This window comes from Orbicella franksi, chromosome 10 (assembly GCF_964199315.1).
Source record: "Orbicella franksi chromosome 10, jaOrbFran1.1, whole genome shotgun sequence".
Lineage (NCBI taxonomy): Eukaryota > Metazoa > Cnidaria > Anthozoa > Scleractinia > Merulinidae > Orbicella > Orbicella franksi.
In genome coordinates, this window is record NC_138154.1 from 7,528,781 (window position 1) to 7,550,548 (window position 21,768).

At 35.9% G+C, this 21,768-nt stretch overlaps 2 pseudogenes across 1 annotated transcript; both read right to left on the minus strand.

Moving 5' to 3' along the window:
- Positions 1–64: 64 nt before the first annotated feature.
- On the minus strand, positions 65–4,904 carry LOC145500986 (uncharacterized; annotated as a pseudogene).
- A 3,414-nt stretch (positions 4,905–8,318) lies between these two features.
- Positions 8,319–19,652, minus strand: LOC145500061 (uncharacterized; annotated as a pseudogene). The gene is made up of 15 exons (XR_014051017.1): positions 19,380–19,652; positions 18,570–18,837; positions 18,510–18,514; positions 18,122–18,269; positions 17,694–17,928; positions 16,523–16,705; positions 16,241–16,337; positions 15,058–15,393; positions 14,220–14,337; positions 13,910–14,027; positions 13,042–13,308; positions 12,558–12,762; positions 12,325–12,352; positions 12,080–12,147; positions 8,319–11,898 (listed from the first exon to the last, which is right to left on the minus strand). The product of XR_014051017.1 is annotated as an uncharacterized LOC145500061 (transcript).
- Between the last annotated feature and the right edge of the window lie 2,116 nt (positions 19,653–21,768).

The window sequence follows — 21,768 nt, forward strand, 5'->3', positions numbered from 1 at the left end:
TATACATCTAATAATACTGTATATCCATATTTGCTCTCCATGCTGTTAGACAATCTCCATTATAGTTGTTTATGTGTATTTCATTTGGGTTTCATTTCAAAAATATGGTAGCAGCATTCAAAGATGAACAGAAAGCAATCAAATAGTTTTCTTTGGTTATATTCAGCTTAAGTAATAAGTCCTCAACTGTCATATCTTCGCAATTTTGTAAATCATCCAGATAACTTTTTATTGATTTCCAGCTTTCTTTGTATGTCTTTATGTCACTATTGGGTGTCTTTTCATCAAATGGATACAATATCATTGTTTGTTTCATTGGAGGCTGTGGATAGTTAAATCTACAAGGACTGCTTGTATTTTTACGACATGTGTGCGAATGCCTATGTACTTGTCTATTGACAAGTTTTAACAGTTCTGGGTTGTCTATAGGTTTAATGCATGTAATGATTTTATCAATAAATGTTGTCACTTCTTTGTCACTATCTATTTGAAATTGTGGTACATCTTTTATCCATATCAACATGTGAATATGAGGTGATCCTCTCTGTTGGTATTCTACTCGATAAAACCAGTCTGATATTTTACCCAAAGGCTCTGAAGAGCTTAATAGAAAGTGAGTTAAAAACTGGTTGATTTGATAATCAAAATGTCTGGCACAAGTAACTGGGTCACTCTGTATCAAATGGCATCTGTCTTCCCAGTTAAAATTCTCTATTTGCTCATCAGTATAAGTCGTATTGTCAACAAGCTGGCCAAGTATTCTAAGTAAATGCACCCATTGAGCTTCAGCAGATGAGAAACTGCAAAACAAAGTAGCTGGACCCAACTGTCTTATCATTGCAAACAAGTCTTTCTTTGCTTTTTCAAAATATGGTGGTGAACCTCTCAAAGCATTTAGAAATTTGTAGCCTTCATCATGACGAATAAGCGTATCTAAAGCTCCATGTTGTTTCAACTGTCCTGCGTTAATGCTTTGGCTATTTCCCTTACATTTTCTAAGAGCAATATGGCACTTTCCCAAAATAATTTTCATTTGAAGTTTTTTTGTCTTAAAGAATATATTCTCCACACACATTGCAGCTCGTCTATCTGACCGTCTCAGTTCTGATTTACATATATCACTATAGGTTACTTTCACTTTTCGTTGTTCAGTATGCGGTCGTGGCTGTCCCAAAAATATTCCAGGATATGCTAGTTCTTCACAGTATTTGTCTCTAAAAACACTTAGTGGCTGATTACCTTCACCTGGAGCACCATTAAGTATATTTTGTCGTTCATTGTCTTCTACAAAGTCTGTAGCAGTGAATAAAGTATCAGTAACACCAGCTGGAATTTGTTGAACATCTTCACTTTCATTTTGATTATTTAAATTTTCAGACAAGTTATCATTACACTCCATTTCATTATCATCATTTTCTAGCTGAGCAACTTCTGTAACATATGTATTTGCCCAATCTTCATTCAATACAATTCCCTCATCTTAATATAACATGCTATTTGACATCAGCCATTTGGCTGCTTGAACAACCTTGTCTGGCCTTACATTCAAAGATAATGCTGAACTTTTATATCATAGTTTACATTTTAAATTAACTTTAATAGTTGCAGTCTGGCTATGCAGCCGTGGTAATATGGTTACAGTGTGAGCAACATCTGCAGGTACATTTACAATATTGCTGTGTATCTTAAGCTGTCTACCTCGTGGAGCTTGCATTAATTTTTGGAATGCAATCCTCGGTGCTAATAATGTACATTCTAATTCATTGAGGTCAAAAAATTCTGGTTTCATTGGAAAATCCGTGCCATTAGCTATAGCACATGGTGGGAGTTTGTTCTTCATCAAATGATTATTACAAGTTCTACAAATCCACTCTTTGTCATCAACACTTGTCTTATTACACAGATATTTTGCACTATCAAGTTGGGATTCTCTAAGTTTACAAGCATTTACTACACTATGCTTATACCACAGCTGATCACAACAACTACAGATGTATACTGGACCTTGTTTTAACTATGTCATGAAACTTTTTCACACTAACATCAACAGATGTTTTTGTATCTTTCAGGACTGCTCTACGATGTCTATCATAAGCATTACATTTTGCTTTTCTTTCTGGTGAAATCAAGGTCACTCAACGACTTCTAACATCAACATTACGTTTAGCTTTTTTTCTTGTGTATTTAAAGCTGCTCTACGCTTTCTTTTGTTTTCATTGAGCTTTGCTCTTTTCTCAGGAGAATCAGTAGCTTTTCTATATTCTTTCATATATGCATTATTTTGTCTTTTGCTTTTTGGTGATAAATGAATATGCTCGCCCGATTTTTCATGTTCTATATCAGTAGAATTTTCTAAAGGTGAGACTGGACATGTGGATACATAATGCATTTCTCCTATATGGCCTATATATACTGACTGGATATTTTCAGCATCATTACAAAGTGTTGGCTCAATTATTGTTGTTTCTCTGAAATTTTGACTTGATTCTACTATATTTATTTTTAATTGCGTTGAATTAGAAATTGCTTGTATAACAATGTTATCAGCCCACATACCTTGGTGTGACATATTACACAGATATTGATTCCATGAAGTGCCTACTATACTTTCTATGAATCGATCAGGATTATCCGATAAGAATCTCACGGCTGCATGATGGTTTGAATCACCATATAACTGATGCGATGTTGATTTAAATAAACAATCACCTTCACCACCTACATCTAATGGCTGTAATCCATGTCTAAGCATTCTATATCGCAATATAAAATTTTGGTTGGTAAAGGAAATGGTTCCAAAAGTATTGCCAAACATAAGACCAGGATTTAATTCAACATCACCTGATAATGATACTTTGCGTTTAGTCACAGAATATCTTTCTCCCTTAACTTTAAATGCATAAAAATGTGAACTATAGAAACTATTTTCTTTGTGAATACACTTCATTTTCCAATGCTTGAAGTATTTTGCAACTTTGTACAAAATAGATGAAACAGGTACATATTTCAACTCCATTTTCTTGAATTTGTCACGTGACTTTTTCTTTTTCAGCAAATTAATAATAGTTCATCTTGATCTGGGACGGCTCTCTTTCTCTCATCCTGCATTTAGCATCTTTTACACATAGTCGAGAGTGTCTGTGTTTTTCATTACATGGATTACATTTATTTGATAACTCATTAGAACAAGGCTCAACTTTGATTGGTGCTTTCAAAGAAGTTGGGTCATTGTTGTCTTTTGATAAATTTATCACTCCCTGAAGGGATTTTCTTTGGCACTCCCGAGGGAGTTTAGTTATGGCTCCCCGAAGGGACATTTGGCACTCCCAAGGGAGGTTAGTTATGGCTCCCCGAAGGGACGTTTGGCACTCCCGAGGGAGTTTATAGCACTTGCCAATGAGCATACTATGATCGTCGTGGTACACCTTTTGGCTGTTTACCTTTGGATTTGCTACTTTTGCATGGAAATTCCATCTTCTGATCGCTAAACAAGGCATATAACAACAAGATTCGGCAAAAAACGCTCATCCACGGCCAGTGATCGAGGGAAGAATCATCAACACTTTCTTCAGTTTCTTTACCAATAAAGCAAGAAAATTCTCGAAAAATCCCTTCATGTTGCTTTTAAGATCAAATTCTTTGAAAATCCACTGAAAGTTGAGCCTGGCTCTAGAAGGAAAGTAAGATAAATTTATCTTAAACATAGAAAACTTACCAACGTCGTTAAACAAACACACAATGTGAGCACATGGAGCAATGGTAGCAAAAAGTTCCCGTCTACGTCATGTCTTCTCGGGATACGAAAATCAAACGAACATTGCTCGAAAGTAGTCTCGGGTTGCTGGTTGCCATCTACGTCATGTCTTCTCGGGATATGAAAATCAAACGAACATTGCTCGAAAGTGGTCTCGGGTGTTGGTTGCCATCTACGTCATGTCATTTCGGGATACGAAAATCAAATGAACATTGCTTGAAAGTGGTCTCAGGTTGTTGGCGAAGTATACGAGAAAAACTCGAATTACGGACACACACATGTGCATGATAACATAGCCTTGGGCTCTATGAGCAGTAGGCACAAAAAATTGTTATATACAATTAGCTGAACTAGAACACTACCAAATTGTACAACTGCAGCATTAGTAAACAAAATGTGTACAATTAGGGTTTGCCATGGTAAATAAGGGTTCTCCTTCTGAAGCGTCCAGCTGCCACAGAAGAAAAATTGACCACCTTTCGAAAATCGTTCGCTTTTGGGTACATATTTTGGTGCCAAATGAAAGATAAGCTTCATTTATAAGGTTACATCGATTAACAGTTGATTTAGTGGGATTAAAGGGCAAAGTTGTCGCTACATTTCCCCCTCTCACAATTACTAATACAGACCAATGTTAATACCTCCAATCTAGACCAAAATCCTGTCTAACGTGCCCCACAATCGTGGCATTTGACTTCGACTTTCTGATCCAGTCGATTAGCGAGTTTTCCATTTCTGTATCAACACAGAATCCAACCAAGAATTAAAATGTAATTTATTATTAGGCTTCTGACAATAAATGACAATGATCACCTTTACCTGGAGAAACATCGTCAACAAAGTTGTACTTCTTCCACCTGCCACCTCGATGAGCCATTTCGTATCCGCTGACACACGGAAAAAATAGCTCATATTTCTGTCACGAACACTCCAAATCAGGGATCGAAACGCATGTCACAAGCCGTGTTGTGGACTATGAAATAGTCAGCCACGTCTCTCAGTGCTAAATATCTTTTGCAGCGTTGTTTTCAGGGCATAGAGATATGGCCAATCTTGTACCAACTTCTGCATGAGTCCACAACATTACTCGAAATGTGCTTGCAAGCCAGCATAGCATGATGGTCTACACTCATCGATTTTGATTTTGTTTTTGTTTTTGCTTTTTTTGATTTCGTTTTGGTTTTCGTTGTTTTTGCTTTTGTTTTTTGCTTTTGTTTTTGTGTTTTTTTTTCGGAAAACGAAAGCTACAATAGAAAAAGCGAAAAGCAAAACAGCAAAAAAAAAATAACAAAAAACAAAAAGCAAACAACGAAATGAAAAAAAAGAAAAACAAGCTAAACAAAAAGAGAAAACACAAAGCAGAAAAAAACAAGGGTTAAAAATAAGATCACAATGAAAACCAAAAACAAAAATTTAAGAAACAAAGACAAAAACAAAAACAAAAATTAAAAACAAAAAACAAAAACAAAAATAAAAATACAAAAAAGAAAACAAAAACAAAACAAAAATAAAAAACAAAAATAAAAAATAAAAAAACAAAAACGAAAGTTAAAAACAAAAACAAACGTTAAAAAAACAAAAAGCAAAACAACAATGAAATTTACTAAAAACAAAACAGAAATGAGCATTAAAAGAACAAAAAGCAAAACAAAAACAAAAAACGAATGTTCAAAAAACAAAAAGCAAACCAAAAACCAAAAACGAACATTAAAAAAACAAAAAGCAAAACAAAAACCGAAAAAAAAAAACAATTGTTGGAAAAAAACAATAATCTGTTCCCAGATTTCCGCTCTATATACTATTTTCCTTTGACTTTAAGACAGCTAAGGTTCAGTGGAATACACTATAAACAGTCTGCCTGTTTGCTGTTCAACAAAATAATGTTTCTTTTGTTTTTTGTTCAACAAATGATCTCCAAAAGATGCCGCTTGGAAAACTGAGCTTTTTGCATACGTTATTTCTTGAGAACGAAGAGCGCCCCAGCCAAAAAAAATTCAGAGCAATGTTTCTCAGGTAAAACGAAGCCTACATGCCAAAATTCAGCTATTTTTGAACACTTTAAAAATGGCCAAAAAATCTAGGGGACGTTCTTGCATGCAGCCTTTCAATTATATTCTTCATTTTTTTCCAAAAACAATATATGCTGCTCAACATGCTCATGAATGTCACCAGTTTTGTCAATGTTATGAATGCAGTTTCCTGCTTTCTTTCCTCTTTCCTTTGCTGCTTCCTTTTCTATTCCTTTTGCTGCTTTCTTTTCTCGTTCCTTTGCTGCTTCCTTTTCTATTCCCTTTGCTGCTTTCTTTTCTCGTTCCTTTGCTGCTTCCTTTTCTATTCCCTTTGCTGCTTTCTTTTCTCGTTCCTTTGCTGTTTCCTTTTCTATTCCCTTTGCTGCCTTCTTTTCTCTCTCCTTTGCTGCTTCCTTTTCTATTTCCTTTGCTGCTTCCTTTTCTCTTTCTTTTCCTACTCCCTTTTCTGTTTCTTTTATTCCCAACATTGAGCGATAGTCACTGACAGATATGGAATGAACATTTCTTACGTGGCGAGATAAATGCATTACTTCTTTAAAACACCCAGGCAGCAAACAAGTAACTCTTGACTTGCCTGACTTTTCTAACACACGTCTTTTTGGCTGGTTATCATTGAACCCTCTTGTAACACCTCTGTGAAACTTATTAAGGTGATTATCCAATCTTTTAAGCATTTTTCCCATCTGTGGGCACCTGTTGACACGGCATATACTACTCTTTCCCTAAACATTTGAATAGCAAAAAAAGGGTCAATTTATTTTAAGTTACATGTATAATTCACCAAACCAACTTAGTAGTAACAAAAAAAAGAAACAGGCACACCAAATTTTGAAAATATTACGTAGTTGGCTACAATAATATCATCTCTCAGCTTGTATTTATTTTATATCATCTCATGGATTAATATGTTCCTGAATGATAGAAAGGTTGCTATATGTAACAAAAATATCCATCCAACACTGATTCATTAGAATGAGCCCTTTAATCGAGGTGTTTAGTTCAAACATCCAGGTTATAACAATCAACAATATTTTTTACAATAACTGTCCAATTTCTTGCACAGTGATTGGCTCATTTTTATCATAAATAGGAGTACAGATGGATAAAATTGAAGACTCGGACTTGCACGCACTGTACTATGGAAATGAGCTACTTGTACGCGTCAGACTCAGGTCTTGTTATTGTAAAAAACAAATTGGCATTAGTTTTAAATGTATAAATTCCATCATAACATTGTCAAAGTTTACTGTGAAACCACTCATCTGTGACACAGCCACACGGCCACTTTGACAATGTTATGATGCAATTTTTCATCAATAAGAGGACAGACACAAAAACTGACGTCAATTATTTAAATATAACAGTACTAAATATCGAATAGCTAGATTAGTCAGGATACTATAATCTATCAACAATAAATATCTATGAGAAAATCTCTCATTATCCACACAAACTACTGTTACACTTGGTTACTTCTTGATTTCTACAAAAATGAATAATAATGTGAGGTAATATACTGGAATAAAATGCAAATCCATCCACTTCAATGCCTTCCTGTTTTAGGAGGCAGTAGAGGGGCAAGGTGGCACTCCCATTGTGGGAGTACCCCCTCCCTCGTCCATGATGTTATGGCAAAGCTCATGTCATTGCTTATATTTTTCCTCATTAACATATGACATTGTACAAGACATCATGCTAGACACAAATTGATGACAAACATTTTAAGGCCTTGTGAACATCTAGTTTTTGTAATAATTGAGTTTTTTGAACTTAGGTAGGCACAAAAAGAATTCATTAACATTGGGGTAAAATTCCCTGGGACAGTTAATTGTGTTATGCTCTTTCAATACTCAGAACTGATACTTTTGTAGCTCTATCAAAACCTTATTGCTTATATTAATGAGGCAAATATTGTTAACAAAGATTCTCCATATTATCTCCCTCACAGCTTTGCGAATCTAAATAATATCCACCACCGCTCTATCTAACTTACCGATTGCATCGAACTTCGAAAAACTAGCTGCGCACGCAGGCACTCGAGCAGGATTCTGGTTCGGGGAGGGGGGGGGGAATGGGGCGTATTGATACACCCGATCGTGGTGGGTCTCAATGACCCTCACCAGTGGTCATTTGGGCACCTACAAAAAAACCCAGAACAACAAAACAAAACCACCAAAACAAAACCACTTAAGCCAGCGAAACAACCAAAACGAAGCCACCACAACGAGAAAGATCTGGAGTTAGTTATACAGCTTACTAGGGTCAATTCACAAAATGAACCCGTTTTTCCATTGTATGAAAAATAACTGTAAATTCGGGATGTAGATTAGGTGTTCTATAGTGAGTTATATGGCTTACTAGGGTCAATTCACAAAATGAACCCTGTTTTTCTATCGTTTGAAAAATAACTGTAAAATCAGGATGTAGATTAGGTGTTCTATAGTGAGTTATATAGCTTACTAGGGTCAATTCACAAAATGAACCCCGTTTTTCTATCATTTGAAAAATAACTGTAAAATCGGGATGTAGATTGGTGTTCTATAGTGAGTTATATAGCTTACTAGGGTCCATTCACAGAATAAACCCCGTTTTTCCGTCGTTTCTAAAATAACTGTAAAATCGGGATGTAGATTAGGTGTTCTATAGTGAGTTATATAGCTTACTAGGGTCCATTCACAGAATAAACCCCGTTTTTCTGTCGTTTCTAAAATAACTGTAAAATCGGGATGTAGATTGGGTGTTCTATAGTGTGTTATATAGCTTACTACATTCCATTCACAAAATAAACCCCGTTTTCCTGTCGTTTCTAAAATAACTGTAAAATCGGGATGTAGATTGGGTGTTTTATAGTGTGTTATATAGGGTCAATTCACAGAATAAACCCCGTTTTTCCGTCGTTTCTAAAATAACTGTAAAATCGGGATGTAGATTGGGTGCTCTATAGTGAGTTATATAGCTTACTAGGTTCAATTCACAAAATGAACCCCGTTTTTCCATCATTTAAAAAGTAACTGTAAAATCAGGATGTAGATTGGGTGTTCTATAGTGTGTTATATAGCTTACTAGGTTCAATTCACAAAATGAACTCCGTTTTTCCATTGTTTAAAAAATAACTGTAAAATCGGGATGTAGATTGGGTGTTCTATAGAGAGTTATATAGCTTACTAGGTTCAATTCACAAAATGAACCCCGTTTTTCCATCGTTTCTAAAATAACTAAAATCAGGATGTAGATTGGGTGTTCTATAGTGTGTTATATGGCTTACTAGGTTCAATTCACAAAATGAACTCCGTTTTTCCATCGTTTAAAAAATAACTGTAAGATCGGGATGCAGATTGGGTGTTCTAGAGTGTGTTATATAGCTTACTAGGTTAAATTCACAAAATGAACCCCGTTTTTCCATCGTTTAAAAAATAACTGCAAAATCGGGATGCAGATTGGGTGTTCTATAGTGTGTTATATAGCTTACTAGGTTCAATTCACAAAATAAACCCCGTTTTTCCATCATTTAAAAAATAACTGTAAAATCAGGATGTAGATTGGGTGTTCTATAGTGTGTTATATAGCTTACTGGGTTCAATTCACAAAATGAACCCCGTTTTTCCATCGTTTAAAAAATAACTGTAAAATCGGGATGTAGATTGGGTGTTCTATAGTGTGTTATATAGCTTACTAGGTTCAATTCACAAAATGAACCCCGTTTTTCCATCGTTTAAAAAGTAACTGTAAAATCAGGATGTAGATTGGGTGTTCTATAGTGTGTTATATAGCTTACTAGGTTCAATTCACAAAATGAACCCCGTTTTTCCATCGTTTAAAAAGTAACTGTAAAATCAGGATGTAGATTGGGTGTTCTATAGTGTGTAATATAGCTTACTAGGGTCAATTATTTAGTTCTAATTCTACTTTTCCCAGAGTTCTAAAGTGAGTTATACCCATCAGTCGGTTGTTCTGAAACATTTACTAAAGAGTTCCTGGAGTTGCAATTGCCGTTTCTTGTTCATAGTCAACAAACACATACCCACGTTTCATCGAGCTTCCTTTAACTAGTCTTTTTAAGAACATTTTACTGTTTTTATAGTCTTCATTTTCAAATGATAAACACCTGATTAGTACAGTTAAATTTCCTAGGTTTAAATTAGTTTGATAGAGCAGTCTTCATTCAACTGTGAAATAGTTGCTAAACAATTAGACACGATTAGAGCGATTTTAGAGCTTCAAGCCAAAACCAAAGTAATTACTTTCCCCAGTCACATAGAATTTTGACCATCCAGTAAACCAAACACGCAGCAGACCCAATTTGGAGAGAACGTGCACGCGGGAGTCGTGATTTGTTTTGGGGTTTCCTCGTACTGGATTTCAAACCAATCGATGAGCACCCCCTCCCCCGCCTCCGTAGTAATGCAAACTTAAAGCAATTCACTAATAACTTTTGGCGGTCAAACGAAAACCACTCTTTTCACGAAGGGCATCGTTTGTTTGTTTCTTATTATAATTTGACTATTTTACAAATTAATACAAATTTTATTTAACTCTCCCAATTGGGGCTTTTCAGTGTTAATGAACTACGTACAATAACACAATACGAAAAGATACAACAGATTAAAACCAAAAAATCAAAATATTACTGAGACGATGAAAGTTCATATAACTTATAACTTATTTCAAGAATGACTACGGTAAAGAGATTTTTAGACGTTGTTTCATGTTGCTATAAAAATAGCTCTTAGAATACCTCTGAGAAACACTAATTTGTGCAAAATTAAATTTAATTGCTTCGTAAATTGAGAACTGTCCTTTTTCATTTTTTGAAAACAATCTACAAAAAAAAACGGCGATACAAAAAAGCTCTATGCAATATTCATTACAGGACAACTTGTACTTGGTGCAGTCCTCATGTGGAAATCTAAGTACTTATGGAGTCAAAGTCCTTGAATGCTTAAACGTAGGCACACTCTATTAACTTAGGTAACTCGTCTTCCGAGTGCGTTCGACGCTTACTATGGTATAACTTACATAGCTGTCTATTGTAGAAATACATATATTTATATGAATAACTGACATTTTACTGACAGACACAACATAATGACAAAGTCCACTATTTTTCTGTGAATAAATTGAATTCCTTGCTTTATGGTTGGCAAGTTTTGCTACTAAAAGGTTACAAATACCAAATTTCCGTAAGTGTTATCCTGATTGCCTTCTAATTCCCAAACAGCGTTGCAAAGAATTGAGCTCTTTCTCCCCAGCCGTGACTACGACAGCACCACTTGGCTTGTGGCAATGAGTATCAATATAGGTTACAACGCCTTCGGTAAAATAGAACGAAGAAGTTTTCTCGTTGAGTATAAGAAATGCAACGAACGAAGAATGAGAAACAAATGCTTCTTGTAACTGAGAACCAATGGTAGATAAAACACGATGGTCTTTCAACCGTACAGGTAAATTGATGCCTACATCCATATCAAACCACATCTCTAGTACGCTAGCAGCTTCTTGTATCGAAAGATACCTTGATGGCAAACTGTCGCGACACAGATCGTAAATGCGATTGCCAATTTCTATACAACCGCATAATACCTTAAGAAAAACACTCGAGATACTAGAGTTGCAATCTGGAGGAGCAATGTTCTAGAGACTTAGGGCGTACCCAGCGAGTATACTTATTAAGCTGCATGCATTGCTTCCATTCCTGCCTTTGTAGAGGCCTTGACTTATTTCCTTTGGAAATTTCCAACAGGTAATGCCAGGAGCTATAACCTTTGGGGGAACTGCACGTACTAGAGGTGCACTTAAGTTGCTAAGTGCATCCAGGATAGTGTTTGCAGATCCCTTTCCTATCAAGTCGCTGTAGCCACTGCTGATCAACTCAGTGTCTTCTTCGTTTTCATCTCCTTCGCCGTTCAAGCTTTCGGCGTCACCATCTTCTTCTACTTCTACATCATGCGTGAGGAGGAACTGACGAAATGCATCCAGATCTTCTGTCAGCACTGGAGCGAAGGCACTTATCCCAGCAGCAATTTGCTTCATGGCAAAATTCTTGCCATCCTGGATTAGGGCTAGTTTTGCCGTTATCACCTGCTTCTGGATCAAACAGGTTGTATACCGGAGACTCTACATGTTTGTTAGAAACAAAAACCAACTGTAAGTCACCTACTAAACATGATACAGTACCAAGACCTTGTACGATTTCAAAAATAGTACTATTACGGAAAACATTGATTTAACCACTACAAAAGAAATCAGCACTTGGCACAGTTAGTAGGAAAGCCTTGTTAACCAACAAAAGACTTACCGAAATTTCTTCAGAAGATGCTTCCGAGTAAGCCCCTAGTCCTCTGACTTTATTTTCTTTCTCTACATCTAGAGTGAAGAAAGCAAAGTTAACTCAGGTGAAAGGGACAACACATAACAAGTTCTGTTTTGTTGGATCACTTGAAGCATAACAAAGCATATAGTGAGCTATGTGGACTGGCGTCCGTGTTTTTGTGCATCTGTCTGTCTGTATTACGCGCTATATAAATGGATGGATGGACGCACGGACAAATACATGAATAACAATAAGAAACTTCATTTATGAGTCAGAAGTGTTCAGTATCTGTAAAAAATGTAAATGTGAGATAACTGGGTAGTACTCAGTTCGCATCGGCGGGTTGGGCTACTGAAACCTGATGTGTAAGTGTTTTCAAAAAAGATATATTCGGAATATAGAAGTTACTTAAGGTTAGCATATGTCACACTATAACGCTATTATTTTAGTTTTGAAAGCTAACGATCCAGATACCTTTCAATAAAATCTGCAGTTGCTCCTGTTGTTTGACCAAGGATGGTAAAACAGTGTTCCTGTAGAACGCCATGAATCCAATCATCTCCTTCTGAAGAAGTTTTATTTCTTCCTGAAACCTGGAAGCTTCCATATGTTTGTCTACCACCAATCGCTTTGTACGGGTAGGTACAACTGTGAAAAACGCAGATAAAAATAAGTTTTAATAACAAGTTAAATTGTTGCAATCATGATTAACTTTAATGAGCTTTTCGGAACATTCTGCTCATACCTTCAACAGTATGAAGTTCAGCTTTCCAGGGAAATTTGCCATTCTCTATCTCTTCTAATTTGGCAGAGCCATCAGAAGAAAGTCAGTTGTACTTAACAAGTAAGTCTTTTGGGTCTGCTTTCTGCACCGTTATTTTTGCACGTAGCTTTTGACGCTGTTTTGATCCGTCTAAAGAAATAAAAATATAGAGAAATTTACAGACTAGAAAAAGAAAGAAAGAGAAGGGCCTGTCAAAGGTAGTTTACTGACAGTTAGGTGTAAGCATATTAAATTTTGTTCCTTGGCACACTTAGGTAAAATTACAAAGAAATCACCTGCAAGTTTTCCCATATTGACCGCCAACTGAGCAATTGAATGGTGAAAATGCTCCATTTGCTTTTCGAAATACAATAGCACCTTTTCCACTAATACTGCTTCATTCTCTTCATTCAAAGTTGGTACAACGTTTTGGTTGAAGGTCACTGAACTTCTTCCCATACATTAGCTCAGCAGTCTCACAGAGTAACTTCTGTTTAGAAGTGCAGTCTTGCAGTGTCAACAAATGACTCAGATATAGCTCTTCATCTTTGGACAGTTGTGGCTTTTTGTTGTATGAAGCTTCATCATCTGAAGTTATGTATGAAAATAAATTAAAACTAAAAAGACAAACACACATACCAAAAAAAACAGATAAAGAAACTTAAACACAACATTTCTTTATAGCTAAGTGGACAACGCCATTACATCATGCATCAGAGAAAAGCAAGGGGATGATTACACTGGCATATGTGAAAAAAAGTTGGGGCACAATTGTAACAGATAATTTCACTACATGCGGGTTTCAAGTGCCAAACATGACTTCAAAATACCTAACCTTTTGCAACCAGACGAACATCTGATTTCCAACTTTCAAAGCACACATCTGTTTCCTTCAGACCAACACTTTGATACAGCTCTTTAATTTCCTGAGCCAGCTGCTTAAGATGATTTTGGGCCTGGGAACAGAGAGGTACAAAGCAGATGCATTGATTTCAAACTGTGTTATCAAGGAATGATTAGCAATAAATAGTCCACCCTAACTGTCACAGCACTGAAAGACAAAAGCTGTCATTTATACCTTCGTATATCGTTTTGTAAGTGAATGAGGAAGTCTTTCAATTTTTCTCCTGTTCCAATGAATGGAATGTTCAGTAAGTAGTTCTTCTCTACCTGTTGGGTTGTCAAGTAATAGAAAAAAAAAATGAAAACATAAACACTTTAATCTAATACTTTAGATTACTATATTATAAAAAAATTATGAAGATATCTGAATCTAACATGGCTGGTTGGTGCTTCACATGGAGCATAGCTTTCAGTTGCCTTTGGTATTTTGTTAGATGCATGACAATAAGAGTACTGTACCTTCAGGGAGCATATGCTTTGTACAGGAGCCTAATCTCGAGAAGTGGCTGTTGATATGCTCAACTTCTTCCCCAGTAGTTGCAGCTGCCTCATTCTGCCACCTACCACCCCAGAAGACCTGAGTGGAAACATATACAGTGTACAGTAAACACACACATGTAAGAACACTGACTTCAGGTTGTCAACTGATTATGTTTTTATTTATGGGATGCTTAGTGAAAACCAGCCTGAAAGTGTTCTTAAAATTGGTTTCAGAAACACTTCAGGAGGTTTACTCGTTGCATACACTGAAACAAAATCAATAAATACAAACAGATAAATACAAGTATTGCATGTATTTCATCCAGTATGCACTAAAATTCATTACTTAAATTAGCTGAGAGGAAAGGGAGACCCATGATCAGTTTTCACATATAACACTCAACTGATAAATAACACTTCACTGTACTGTGATGATAACTTCTGTTAAGGTTGTTGAAATGTCAGTCTTAACAACAGAACCCTTCAAAGGACTACTCTAATCCAAACAAACAACTGTATTGTTTCCTTATTGTAAAACCTTTTCCTTTATACTGGAACATGTTTTACTTATCGAGCCGAATTTGACCTTATCTATACTGTACCTTATTGGCCAAATTTCAGCATGATGTTCTCAGTCCGCTTGTTCTTATAAGAAGGTTCAACTCGATCTAACAGGTTTGCCTCTCATATGTACATATATAAAACATTTCTAAGTACATGGATGTAAAGCCTTTTCAATTAAAATTGTATTTGCACGACAGTTTCCAAATGCACAAGAGTCAACAATATCATTGCAGATGCATATAACTATAAGTACCTGACATGACCAAGCATGAGCTTTTGCATGCATCACTGACAGTGCTGGTTTCATTTTCTGGGCAGTTCCTGGGTCATTCTTTTTTAGCCAAGGCCAGCATTTACAAATGACATTGTACCAAAAAAAATCAATTTTTTTGGGAATATAGTAGTTGACTTGAAGATAGTGTGCATAGCCATAAACCTCCCCATACATCATGTTGATGGCATGCTGTGCCAATCCGTGCCTGCATCCTGATATCTCCAGGCCTGTCTCGCACAGATTTCTCCTCTTCTTTATTGTGTTTCCTGCTGCACGCCAGTTTGATTCACCACACTTTGCATGCTCATCTGTTTTCTAAATTGAAATTCACATAAGCTTCAAATTTATTAAATATCAGACTAGACTTTTAGGAGTCTGATAGAGTATGTCACATTGAATCAAACTAAACCTAAGTTATAAAAAATAAACATCTCGACATCTACACGATACTTATAAAGTGCCTTTCACTGTTGTTACCAAAACATTTCAATAATGCATCCAGAAAATAGTCCATCAGTACAATTATTGTACAGACTCCATTTAAATTATAATATTATGGCTTATTTAAATATTCAAGTACAGGCAATGGCAGCATTTCCAGCCAGTGTTGTAAACATTAAGAATGTAAATGAATCATTAAAAACACATTTAAAGTAAATTTAGACTGATAACTACTTATACTGTAAAGGGGACAGTGCAGACATTAAATAGGCTACATTAGATATACAATTGCTTTCCATAGGTGAGCACTGAAATCATTCTAGGATACTCTATTGAAAGGGCCATTAAATCCACACAAACCCAGACACCTACATGTGTCTAACAGTATGTGAACATGTTGTAGTTAAAAATTAAATTCAGGTAAAAATTAAATTCCTTTGTCTTTTAACCCTTATTAAAGTTAGAAGGCAAAGGACATTGAGAATCAAACTAGGTTAAAATCACTTTAACCTGAATTTAATTTTTAACTACAACAAACATGCTTTTTCACAAGTACTGTCTGTCTTTCTGATAAAATAGCTATTGCATGGTACCACACTGCAATATTATCTACAGCATGCCAACTATTTTGGAGTAATTGGGAATCTAGTATCATACATTTTAAGTTGGCTTCTTTGAAATGTGTACAGGCAGAATGATACATGTTTAATAGAGCTCTTACCCTTTGCTTAACACCTTGATAGACCTTGTGTATATGGTTGTCAACTTTTTGATTTGAAACGACAAATGCCTCTCCATAGTAACAGTCTTTTTTTCTTCTAAATAAAGGTGTCATAAAAAATAATAGTACAACTATTATTTATTATAATGATTACTTAGCCAAAGAAAATAGTTGCCAATTGGTGCTTAATGAAAGCACTGTTCACTGACCTTTATATTAAAAGAATATGAATCAAAAATAAACATTCTTTGTTATTGGGGCAAAATTAATTACAAAACTTACATTCCAGCAGATTTAAATCTGTAGAGTTTCATGTTGCCATCAACATGCACAGAATGTTGGTGATCACTACATGATGGGCATTCAATCCAGTCAATCTGTCGTAATTTGTCTACTTCAAATTGACAGTACTTCCATTCTTTAAAGGATGTTCCAAATGTTGTGGCATTAATTGTTGCGACCTGGAAAGAATATTCAAGCTATCATGTTATCAAATGTCACAACCTCTTTAGTTATGATCTCTATGCAATCCACAAATGTTATCTTTCAAACAACAGGTACGAAAAAGAAAATGAGTTTTTAATCATCAAGTTTTTCTTCCTTGTGTCAACAACAAAGCTTTTAACTAAATGATCATTTGACTGTACTGTGCAAGCCCACTTTTAAGAGAGAATTAATATTTGTTGGTATGTTGAGAGTTTCTTAATTAAAAGCAAATGTAGGAATCTTAAAATACATCTGGCACTCAAGACTGCAGAAATAGACATCACCAAGCTGAACTGCTGTCCTCAGATCTCACTAGGGGGCAGAACAAAGAAAACCATTTAAACACTGGCTAACAGCCTGTCAGCAATAACATTACTACATAGTGCAGCCCAAATATAAAGTTCACTTTGCTGGTATTAACAATAAGCTATTAAATTGTTGCAGCATTATACACCATATACAACCTATCAGCAACATACAAGAACTAATTAACAACCACATTTCTATTTAAACAATAGAGTGTTTAAAACAAATATAAGAACATCAAATTTCCAAGGGGCAACTATCAGACCGATAGTTCCGAGACATAAACACTCTATTGTCTTTATTGTTCACCACTAAATTTTCTTCTGTGTGCCAGTTCAAAAATCATATTGAATTATTTTCAACTTTTTTAGATGAAAGCCGTGAAAGCCAAATGTAAAATTTGAGAAAGAAAACAAAAAAAACCCTCTCATTATAAATTCAATTGTTTATTTTCTATAAGCCCGCTTGTTGACAGAAATATTTTCACGGACGAGTACTATCCATCTGGGTATTTTCCTCAGATGGGCACCATGGGCTGATAGTGTCTCTCTGCGGACGAACACTATTGCGTCACGTGATCAGTTTAAACCAATAAGAATCGGAGAAAATTTAGTGGTGAACTATAATGACTGATAGTGTTCAATCTTGGTACTCACACGTCCTTTTTCTCTTTGAAAAGAGTTCAAGTGACTTGAGAAATGAGTGCTCAGACACTCCAGGAATCTGCTTCTGAAGAAGATCCCAGTGAAGGAAAAGGTCTTGATCAAAGACATATGTCATATCTCTGATATTTCCTGGCCAAATCCCTGACTGTGTTAAAACCACTGGTTCAGAAGTGCAAATGAGTTTATTACATTGGAGACATTGATATCTCTGGTGATTTATGTCAAACCGTCCTGAAATTTGACATACAAGTGTATAATTAGCTAAGAAGGACAAACTAATTGTAAGATCTGAAGAATGGAAGCCAATAACAGGCTTGATTAAAATTTAGAAAATGCAGCAAAAAATTAAATACTAATATGTTACAGAAATAGAATATGTTTAGGTTTTTTTACATGAAGTAAATTCATACAAGCCTATTACTACCTTGAAGAGTAACAACGATGCAGTGACTTTCTGTCAAAATTTCTTGAGGTTTGCAAAGGCCATTGTAGATCATACAATGAAGCTCTGAAATTGGCAGAGTTCTCGCTGATAAAGAACAAAATAAATTAAGGTAAGCATTTAACAAATGCTAAATGATTCCTCTGCTATGCTGAAATACAAAATATAAATAAATAAAAATTAAGACAACTTAGGCAAGGACACTGCTAAGATTTTAAACTATTTGTTAATAGATTTAAACAACCAAAAAAATGATGTCAATGTTTGTAAACAGGAAGTGTAAAAAGATAGAATTTATATTTTGTGTTGTTTCTTTATGCTAATATATGTTTATGCTTTACATGTGACAAAACTACTCTTTTAAGTAGACTTTCACTGCCATTATAAATAGATAACACACATAAATGTAACCAAATAAAAGATTAGTTACCTACTATTTCCCATTCGCCATTACTGCCCAATGATGTTGTAACAGGGATGGGCAAATAGTGCCCATTAACTATGGCATTTCTGTCATGAAATGGCCTTGTTCCATGGACAGTCTTATCGCAACCCTGACACAGATGTCTTGCACTGGAACACGTGTCACATTTCACCACTGCAGCTTTAACCATACACCTGTTGCACAAAACATCTTCAGGAACAGCAAAAGTGGACTGCAGTAGGGCTTTGAAAGATATGACCGATGCTCTTCCCAGCTTTCATTTAAAGCAGCCTGCCTTTCTGACCATTTCTACCTCCTGGGTGGGTCACTTTCTTGCAATCTTGCCAGAAGCTCTTGCAATTCTAACAATATATCTTTCATTTCTCCTTAAAAAAAAAAACATTGAGAGTAAAAACAACAGCAACAATTTTTTTAACAATACATTTATTATTAGTATTCTTAAATAATATGCAATCACTACAATGTAACGGCGGTTCCAATATCATTGATTTAAGGCAACATGACCTTTACACCATGATTCAATCATGAAGGCTAAAAGCTATGATATTATGGGTTTTCTAGGCTGGAATCTTCGATATGAATAATGTCAAAGTTAAAATTGCTCCAAAAAAGCCCTAAGCTCTATTCAAAAAGATAATAGTTGCAACAAGGAACAAACCACTCATTGAATTGGATGAACACGTGGATGATGGTAAACTTTCACTTTCACAACAGCTCATGCCATCTGGAATGTCTGTATGAAGAAGAAAAGAGAGCTCATGAATCAAGAGCCAAGCAGAAACATCTTTAAAGTACTAATAGATAGTCACTGATTGCAAAGCAAGAAGCTGCAACTGTACCGTCACTTTTGAAACCAGGAGTCTCCGGAGCAAAACTGATCTCTTTTCGTCTTTTCTTGGGTTGCCCTTGGTATGTTCCTTTGTTATTGTGGAGTCTGCTAACAGGATCTCTCCCATATTCATAGTGGCGATCTTTGCGTCCTTTCTTCTTCGTCAAACCCAGCAATTCTTTTCCTCTGTCAAGTAGCTCAGCCATTGAAGGCAGCTTCTGTTTTCGATGACTCATTTCTAGGATAATTTAAACTTAATAAATGATTGGTTTAAAAAAGAGTTTGCAAGCAGCTTCCACCACTAAAAGCCTCCAAAGCCATCGCAATTTACCAATACTTACCGCCTCTGTCCGCCATATTGGATAAAGCACAATCCGCGGTCCCTCGTTTGTCACTACGCATGCTGGGATTGACCGGAGGATTACGATAACAATAATTTCAGAGTCAAATAAGAAATCGCGATAATCATAATTTTGGTCTCGAGATCATGTTGGTTTAAATCGTCTTCGCCTTGGATTTTGACAATCACATCTCTAATGGGATCAGGCTTGACAAAAATCTTTCCGTCAGTTGTCCAGAACTTCCAATCTCTGTGTCTATGATCATGGACTTTCTTGAATAGACCAGCTCTATCAGCAGTTAGGTTCTCATTGATGGAAACTTTTTGGGGGTCCACTCCCAAACCTTTTAAACCACTCTTCTAGCGAAGTTTCCAGTGCCCTCAGTACATTTGCTCTTTGCTGTAATAATTGCTGAAATGGACAATTACTGGTCTCATCGACTTGCATCCTTTATTCAAGCAATGAGTTAGGTCGATTTCCTTCTATGTTAGATCTATTTCCATTAGTTTTGCCAAGCTGATGACAATACTTCGGCCTCTTCATCATCAGTTTCAGGGATTCCATGTACTTTGAGGCTGAATTTTCTTGTGTATTGTTCCCCATCATCATGTTGCATGAAGATTTTGTCTAACTTCTCTTCAAACTTGGCGTTTTCTTTGCTCTTTTTCTCTAAATCAGTTTCCAATTGGGTCATTCTTCTTTGTAATGCAATGTTGGTCTTTGCCATCTCCTTCATTTGTTCTTGCAAAGCGGAGTTGTTCTTTGCCATTTCCTCCATCTTGCTTTATGTGAATTGAAGACTTTCACAGAGCTCCTTGCAGCTTTGCTGCAAGGTTTTTTGCTCGCTTATTAGGCAGTTGGTGTTTGCTTCGATTCTTACTAGTGCCTCCCATATAGCTGCAAGTGCAGGATCTTGTATGTGCTTGGTGATTGCTTCATTCATGTCCTTGTGTAAGTCCGACAGGCTTGCTTGATTTTCAGTTAGCCCTTTCGCTTCTGGAGAGCTACGGGAACCATCTGTGCTTGGACTTTTGCAATTGTCTCTCTTTTGTCTTGTCCCACTTTGCACTTCCTTTCCCAGCATATTGTTTGAGATAAAGAAGACTTCTTCACGTTAAACCCCTCGAGTTACAGAGCTTAGAAAAACATGTCTTCTCGCTTCAACTGCTCCGACCCAGCCACAAGAAAGGATGGAATCCATATCATCATTTCGTAGTAAAAGTCCATGGCAACAGAGCAAGCCAGGAATGTGTGTTTGAGGGAATCTGGACTTTTGCAAAAAACAATCATCATCTGGTTTACTTTTGTATCTTTTAAGTTCTTTTTTTGGTTACTAGTATCCTATGAAGTAGTTTGAAAGAGAAATGTCTTAATTTATTGTCTGCTGACATTTTTGAGATGTTCTTAAGTAAGTTATTCCATTTGTTGGCAAAGGGGGGTAATGTTTGGACCATGATTGAACTGATGTTGGTTGTGTTACCCATTTTACTTGGAAGAGTGTGTAATAATCCTTGCACCCCATTTTAGACGGATGGATGGGTTTTCTTTTGGCAAGCTGGTGTACATTAGATTCTTCTGTGATTGTTTCTAGAGGTTTTTTCATAGTCATAGTTTTTCATTTAAGACTTTTGGGAATTGCAGAGAGAATTTGGTAATAATAAATGAAACTGACTTTAATGTTGTATTTGGTCTTGAATTCTTCATAAGATAGATATTTGCCAGTATTCTTAAGAAGATCTTGTACTAAATATACCCCACGCTCCAGGTTTTCCAATGCAAAGATTTTCCTTTGATAGTGATATCTTTGTTGTTCCATATAATTAAGTTACCTTTGAAGCAGTCATCCCTATACTGGTCTTGCAATTCACTAAAGTAATCTAGAAGTTCTGAGTAACAGGGGGAAATATTGTTATCTAATTTTTTGTTATAGTTGCATTTCAAAAGAAAAAAGGTAATCCTCCGCATCTATTGAAGTAAACATTGGGAATTGCTTTCCAAGCATCATTGGATTCAC